Raw genomic sequence first — 8,968 nt, 5'->3', positions numbered from 1 at the left:
TATCATCCTAAGTATATGCCAAAAAACACACACACACAAAAAAAAAAAAAACATCACCAACATTGAGTTCGGGACTGTCGTTAGATGTTCAGTCTTAAATAAAAAATAGATACCTCAAAAGAATGATCAAATAATGAATAAGTTTCTTAACTCAAAGAACTACAATTGCACTTAATAGCCAAAATTTAAAAATAATAAACATAGTTCGAGTTCAAGGATTACTAACTTACCTTCGTAGCAGCTACTAGTATTCGATGATGATTATTCAACAACTTTTCCTTTCTTACGATTATCAACTGATTTACTTGTTTATCAATCTAATTATAACTATTCAATTCAATTAATCTCAACCAAAATTTTTAACAATGTAATTCATATAGTCAAGTCATAATACTATTTTACATATTAACACTAAATTTTTACTTTTATACACATTAGTCCCAAAAATCGATACTTCCAATTTAACATGAATTTACTCCATCCATGCTTAGCCGAATTTTCCTAGAGTCCTTATAGAACTTCGTATCTCTCAATTAAATTCTCAATTTCAATTTTTTATAATTTAATCCTATTTCATATCTAACCTTAAAAATCTATCAAATAGTCCCTAAAACTTTAACTAATAAACAATAGTAACATCTTTAATATTAAAAAGTATCGAAAATAAGACATGGGTCAACTAGATCAAAGTACCGAGATTTCAAAAATATAAAAATTACAAAAAAAAAAAAAAGGTAAATGTAACTAACCAAATCAAACTCCCGAAAGCTTCTTTTTCTTTTCTCTCCAATTCGGCATGCAAAAGATGACGAATAAAATGTTTTTGTGTTGTTTTGTTTTTATTCTCCGCTATCTTTCTTTTCCTTATATTTTATTAACTTAAATTATGTTTTATTTTAATAAAATGTTATAACATTTTAATCTTTCAAGTATAAATGACGTCCACTAATAACTAAAACAAAGGTATATTTGCTTTTAAGTCCTTTAGTTATATTTTACCTTATAATTTAATTATAATTTAACTTTTGGCTCTAATGTGATTTAGTCTCTTTACCTTAATTAATTCCTAATTTATGAAAATTACTTAACCAAAAATTCAATTCACCTCTAATATAACTCCGTAAATATTTAATAAAAATATTTACAGGTCCGGTTTACGAAAATGAAGTCTTGATACCTCAATTTCCAAAACCATCGACTTTAAAAGCGATAGACTTGTACTTTGTCTGACTTTCCAAATAACCAAAATTATTAGGCCAAGCTTCAATTTAATATTGTAATACCCTCGTAAATATTAATAAATAATATTTATTGACTTTATCATTGAAAAATAGAATTTTGAAACCACTATTTCCGACACCATTAACTTTAAAGTTGTTACAAGTAGGCTGACATAGGCAAGATTTGAACCCAAGAAATTGCCGAAGGCCACGTGGTTTGCTAGATTGAAGTTTTGGCCTCGTGACAGTTTGTATCAGAGCCAGTGTTCGAAGGCCCCAATTGAGATGAAGAAAGAATGAGACAAGCAGAATGACTCGATAGAGACCCGTGAGAGGTTCAAGAAGATTAGCAAATAGAGAATGTTAGAGTGTTGTGACCCAAATTCTAAGAAATTGCTTGCAAGTCAAGTTAAACAAATTCTAAGAGATTGCTTGCAAGTTAAGTTAAACAAAATATATTTTCCTTCTAGAAGATTTAGTAGTATAATATATTTAGCATTTATTAGTATAATTATTTTACATTGATTAAAATTAGGCTTTTTCAACCTATAAATTAGTTGAAACTCCTCTTGTATCATTCGAATTTGACATTAGTGAATTTTCTTCTCCTCTGCCTGTGGTTTTTTCCTGAAAGGGTTTCCACGTAAAATCTGTGTGTTCTATTTTTCTTTCTATTTCTTTGCGATCTTTCTACATTGCCATTATCGACGTTCAGTTTTTAACAAATTGGTATCAGATCTTTTTCGGGTTGCTTGTTTCGGTCACAGTAACGATAACAATGAAGTAACGATATTTTACTGTTGGATCACAACACTAAATTCTCATTGTGGTAGATAAAGATTGAGGCAGTTCTTGTGCAGATGGATTTGGAGGATACCCTACTAGGGTTTGATAAGATGCCTTCGACGTTGACGGAGGAAGAGAAGAAATGTAAAGATCGAAAGGCTTTAATGCAATTACATTTACATATATCGAATGAAATTCTACAAGGAGAAGATTGTCGCTGCATTATGGGCAAAGTTGCAATAGCTATGCATGTCGAAAACCATAACTAGCAAGTTGCATATGAAGCAGTGCCTTTATGCTCATCATTTGGAGGAAGGTGCGTCTATGCACGAACACTTAACTGTGTTTAAAGAAATTCTCTCGGACTTAGAGGCCATAGAGGTTCAATATGATAAAGAAGATTTAGGGTTAATTCTACTTTATTTTTTGCCCCCGTCTTATTTAACCTTTAGAGATATGATTTTGTATAGTCATGAATCTGTCACAGCTGATGGAGTCTAGGCCTCTTTAACATCGTATGGAAAAATGAATCATCTTGTGTCTGGATCCGACTCTCAGGGAGAGAGTCTTATTGTTCGTAGGAGACAAGAACGAAATACTGATGATAATCGTGAGAGGATACATGAACGAAATCCTCGCGAAAAATCTAAAGGTAGATCGAGATATTCAAATAGAGGCAAAACCTATAACTTTTGCAAGAAAAAAGGGCACATTAAGTTTGAGTACTGTAAGTTGCAAAATAAGATCAAAAGAGAGGTGGCGTGTAACATTTCTAACCCGTACCCGTTGCAGGAATAGGGTTATGAGGCATTATTTATCAATTCACAACATAAAACATACAATCCCATAAACCATTCAACACAATCACTTTATCCCTTATAAAGGCTTACAAGGACTTAATCGTGGTGTTATACATTTAAGACTGTATAGAGCTTCATACGGTGTCATCTTTATGCTCGATTAGAAGCTACTATTGTAAGCAAATTCAATCAGTGGTAAATATTTTTCCTTGCTACCTTCAAACTCAAGAATGCAACAATGCAATGTATCCTCAAGTATTTGAATAACTCGTTCGGATTGACCATCAGTTTGCGGGTGAAATGCAATTCTAAAATGCAGCTTTGTACCTAAAGTTTCTTGCAATTTCTTCCAAAATCGCGAAGTGAATCTTGAATTTCTATCCGAAAAAATAGATAAGGGAACACCATGTAATCTCACACTTTCTGAAATGTACAACTCAACTAATTTATCAAGCGAGAAATCTGTACATACCAGAATGAAATGAGCTGATTTTGTCAATCTGTCAACAATAACCCAGATCGCATCTTTCTTTTTCAGAGATAAGGGCAAACCCGATACGAAATCCATTGTTACTCTATCCCACTTCCATTTAAGAATCATAATAGGCTATAATAAACCTGACAGTACTTGATGCTCAACTTTGACTTGCTGACAAATTAAACATTTTGAAACAAATTCTGAGATATCTCATTTCATGCCATGCTACCAATAAAGTTGTTTCAAATCGTTATACATTTTCGTACTTCCCGGATGTACTGATAAACAACTACTATGTGCTTCGTCTAGAATTTTCTGAATAAGCTTAAAATTTCTTGGTACACATATTTTATCACGAAACATCAAACAATCATCAGCCTCTATTCGAAACTCAGTATCAGAAGTCGACTCACATTGAGCTCGTTTTGCTTGCAATTCATTATCAAATTTTTTAGCCTCATAAATTTGCTGTAGAAATAACGGTCTAGCTTTCAACTCGGCTACCATCGAACCGTCGTCAGACAAAGCTAATTGTGTGTTCAAAGCACGTAAAGCAAATAAAGACTTTCAGCTCAAAGCATCAGCAATTATGTTCACTTTCCCTGGATGATAATCAATTACTAATTCATAATCTTTTAGCAATTCTAACCCTCTCCGCTGTTGTAAATTCAAATCTTTCCGAGTCATCAGGTATTTCAAGCTTTTGTGATCAGTATAAATATGACATTTCTTACCAAACAAGTAATGACACCAAATTTTCAATGCGAACACTATCGCGGCTAACTCTAAATCGTGTGTCGGATAATTCTTTTCGTCCGGCTTTAACTGTCTTGAAGCATAAGCTACAACTTTGCCTTCCTGCATTAAAACACACCCAGGCCATTTAATGATGCATCACTGAAAACTACGAATTCTTTGCCTAACTTAGGCTGAACTAACATTGGTGCCTCTGTCAATAACGCTTTCAACTGTTCGAAGCTCTATTGACACTTTTCTGACCACTCAAATTTAACTTCTTTTTGAAGTAACTGTGTCATCAGAATCACAATCATCGAGATACCTTTCACAAACCATCTATAATAACCTGCTAATCCCAGAAAACTACGAGCTTCAGATACATTTCTCGGAGGCTTCCAATCTATAATCGCAGAGATTTTGCTCGGGTCAACTCGAATACCCTCAATTGAAACTATATGTCCCAGAAAACTAACCTCTTGTAGCCAAAATTTACATTTGCTGAACTTTGCAAACAACTATTTATTTCTCAGACTTTGTAACACGATTCTCAAATGCTCGGCATACTCAGACTCATCACGAGAGTAAATCAAAATATCATCAATAAACACAACTACAAATCGGTCTAAATATGGACTGAAAATTTGGTTCATCAAATTCATAAAAACAGAAGGTGCATTTGTTAGTCTGAAAGGCATAACAAGGAATTTGTAGTGTCTGTACCTTGTTCTAAATGCAATCTTTGGCACATCTGAGTCTTTAACTCGCAACTGGTAATAAAATGATCTCAAATCAATTTTTGAAAACACCGTTGCCCCTTTTAACTGATAAAACAAATCATCTATTCGATGCAAAGGGTATTTATTCTTGATTGTCACTTTGTTGAGCTGTTGATAATCTATATATATTCTCATCGTGCCATCTTTCTTTTTCACAAATAACACCGGTGCACCCCAGGGATAGAAACTCAGTCTAGTAAAACCTCATCTGTCAACTCTTGCAACTGACCTTTTAATTCTTTTAACTCTGTCAGAGCCATTCTGTATGGAGCTATCGATATCAGCGTTGTACCCGGTACTAATTCAATACCAAACTGAACCTCTCTGATAGGTAGTAAACTGGTAACTCTTCAGGAAATACATCTGGATACTCGCACACAGCTGGTACTAATTCAATCTTTGTTTCTGTCACTTTCGTATCAAGTACATAAGCAAGATAAGCTTCACATCACTTTCTCACAAATCTCTGAGCTAACATAGACGATATCACAGTTGGTAGACTATTTAGATCATATGGTTCAATTCTAATAATCTCATTATTCTGACATTTCAGTTCAATTATCTTTCTTCTACAATCCATTATAGCATTATACATCGTTAGCCAATCCATACCCAAAATCACATCAAATTAATCGAACGGCAACAACATCAAATTAGCTGGAAAACAAAAATCCTGACGCATTAATGGACAATTCTTGCAAACTTTGTCCACCAACACATATTTGCTAAAGGGGTTCGATTCTTTAATCACAAATTTAGTAGACTCTACAGAAAAAGTCTTACTAAATACTAAATTTATACATATATAAGAATGAGTTGATCCTAGATCTATCAATGCAATCACATTAGTATTCAGATGACGCTTCTTCGCGAGTGTTAGTAGCATAGGCTCTAGAAGGTGCCCTAGCCTCAGATCTAACTGCGGAGTCCTTTGTCACCCCTCGACTACCACTCACATTTCCAGCGTTTCTTTGTGGTCTTCCTCTATTCAACATGTTACTCGATCTCACATTTTGGGGTTTATCTTTCTCCATCATCTCAGGACAATCTTTAATAAAATGATCCGGTGAGCCACATTTGAAACAAGCTTTATTAATCTTATTCCAGCATTCTTCGAAATGTCGTCTCCCACAATGTTGGCATTAGGTTTGTTATTTCTAACACTGCCCACACTTGAAACAGAAGTAGCTTAAGTTTTAGGACTCACATACAGATTTCCACGATCTCTATTTTGATATCCCACTAATGCATTAGATCGGCTATGCGAATCTCAGAATTTCTTTGGTGAAGACTGCTACTGCTTACTCATTGATCTTTTTCTCGAGTCTCTAGCTTCAAAATCTGCTTTTCTCTTTTCTTTTTTTACTGAGATCCTCAGCTTTACAAGCCCTTTCAACTAGAACAACAAATTCTTTCAATTTTAAAATTCCAATAAGTAGTGTTATATCTTCATTTAACCCGTCCATGAATCACTTGCACATTATTTCTTCAGTAGACACATACTCTCAAGCATACTTGCTTAACCATACGAATTCTCTTTCATACTCAGTGACAGTCATTCGACCTTATTTTAATTTTAAGAATTCTTTGTGCTTTTGATCAAGGAATTGCTGACTTATATATTTCTTTCGAAATTCTGTCTAAAAGAATTCCTAGGTCACTCGTTCTCTCGGAACCACAGTTATCAACGTGTTCCACCATTGATACGCAGTGTCTCTCAGCAAGGATACTGCACACTTAATACCTTCATCAGGAGTACAAGATAATTTATCGAATACCTGAATTGTATTTTTGAGCCAGAACTCAGCTCTTTCAACATCATCATCTACAGTAGCTCGGAACTCTTCAGCCCCATGTTTGCATATCTTGTCCACTGGCAGTTTGTTCAATCGTATCGAATCTACAACTTGAGGAACAACAGGAATTTGTTGAGGTATAGTTGAGGGTGGGGGTTGTTGAACAGTCGGAATTGTCCAGACATATTGTGTGAACCATTTGTTCATCATTTGGAAAAAGGCTTCTTTAGCCTCACCTTTGTGACTACTCAACACGGGTCTAGATTCAGTAGGCGCGGTCTCTTGAGTGAGAGCTGGCACATTACTCTCTACATCATCAGCTATAGCTCATTCGGGATCCATTACTATACGAAAACACAATTTAAGCTGTCAGGAATCATCACACTATCATAGAGTATAGCTAGACTCTTACAAGCTATGTTAGTCCTAGAATCGACTAAACCGTAGCTCTGATACCAATAAAATGTAACACCCCTAACACGTATCTGTTGTAGGAATAGGGTTACGAGGCATTACTTATCAATTCACAATATAAAATATACAATATCATAACCCATTCAACACAATCACTTTGTCTCTTATAAAGGACTACGAGGCCTTAATCATACTTTAGAAGTGGTTCGGGACTAAACCAATAACATATGAAAATTTTAAAAAACCTAGAAAATTTTCAATCATACAAGGGTCACACGCCCATGTGAACAGGCTGTGTGCCTCACACGGCTAGTAGACACGCCCGTGTCTTAGGCCATGTAGAAATAGGGCATACATATTGACTTGCATCACACGACCGAGGACACGCTCGTGTGCCAGGTCGTATGAAAACTGGAGAGTATACTGACTTGGGTCACACAACCAACCACACGCTCGTGTGTCCAGCCCGTGTGCCCTTTGAGGGGTATACTGACTTATACCACACGGCCAGTCACACGCCCGTATGTAAGATCGTGTGGAGCATACTGACTTCAATTCAATTTCAACACCAAGGGACACGTCGCCATGTAGCATAACCGTGTGTTGCACACGGCTGAGACACACGCCTGTGTCTCTGCCCGTGTGGACAAAAATAGGTCATTTGTCAAGCCAATTTGCCACCCATTTTGCACATACCTATAAACACTCAAATGGTACCATTTCACCATACAACCAATATGCCAAAATCATCAACCAACTGCACATTTCATGCCATCATACTCTAGTCTATTCCAAATCTCAATTCACTACCATATACTTAGCCAAATACATGCTAATATAAAATCAAACATTATGGTTCATTTACCATAATTCATACATACATAACTTCTTTATAAACAACCAACTTTCATACCAAAACATACCAAAATAAGCCATTATTCATAACTATATATATACCAAAACATACACATTTACAAGCTATTTATAATAGCCAACATATATCAATATTAACATCATTTACAAGCCAAATCTCATGGCTAAAATCACAACCAAAATACGAAGTAGCTTATACATGCCATATACCAAAATTATGCAACTCAAAAGTACCAAATTAGATGTCTGATAGTGCGACGATGTTCCCAACGACTGCCAAATCCGAGCTAGCCTTGATTCTCTATAAAACATATAGAAATAATACGAAGTAAGCTTCACAGCTTAGTAAGTTCGTATTAACATAATGAACAACTTCACCATTCATTCACAATTCAAACAATAGAAATTCAAGATGATACAGATACATTAAATCTCAAGCCATTTGATAATCCATTCACTAGCTTACCAAGAATTCATCCATTTTATGGAATCAATATTTATAAACTTTACGTACGTACCTGTACCAAGTTGTACCAATCTTATTCTAGTCCACATCTTTCAATTTCCCATTGAACCATTTGGAATAGAAGTCAGATATTCAAGGATCTTAATTGATAAGTACCTATACCATAGCCCGTAGCCAAATCAAGGTAACTCCTCTCCAAAATACCTATACCATGGCCCGTAGCCAAATCAAGGTATAATTCGCACCCGAAGTGTTAATATCATGGCTCGAAGCCAAAACAATAACCTAATGACATGTCATTTATATCTTAGACTATTCATAAGGTTCAACCGAGAATTTCCAATACCAAATCATGGTCGAATCATTTTCGAATCATGGTCGAACAAGTTCATAGTCTAAAATTTACAATTTATGCAATATCAAAGCATTTAAACACAATTATAATGGAGCTCGTTACATACGAACTTACCCCGTGTTCGGAAATGATGAATCGAATCAACTAATTGACAACCTTGCTTTTCCCCCAATCTAAATCCGAATTCTTTCTTTCTTGATCTGTATGAATTCAAAATTAACTTATTTATTCATCTACTCATTCAATTTAGTCCAAAATTACTCATT

The sequence above is a fragment of the Gossypium arboreum genome, chromosome 4 (genome assembly GCF_025698485.1).
Source record: "Gossypium arboreum isolate Shixiya-1 chromosome 4, ASM2569848v2, whole genome shotgun sequence".
NCBI classification, from domain to species: domain Eukaryota; kingdom Viridiplantae; phylum Streptophyta; class Magnoliopsida; order Malvales; family Malvaceae; genus Gossypium; species Gossypium arboreum.
The sequence above is the reverse complement of the archived record's forward strand: the minus strand, read 5'-3'. Positions refer to the sequence as shown.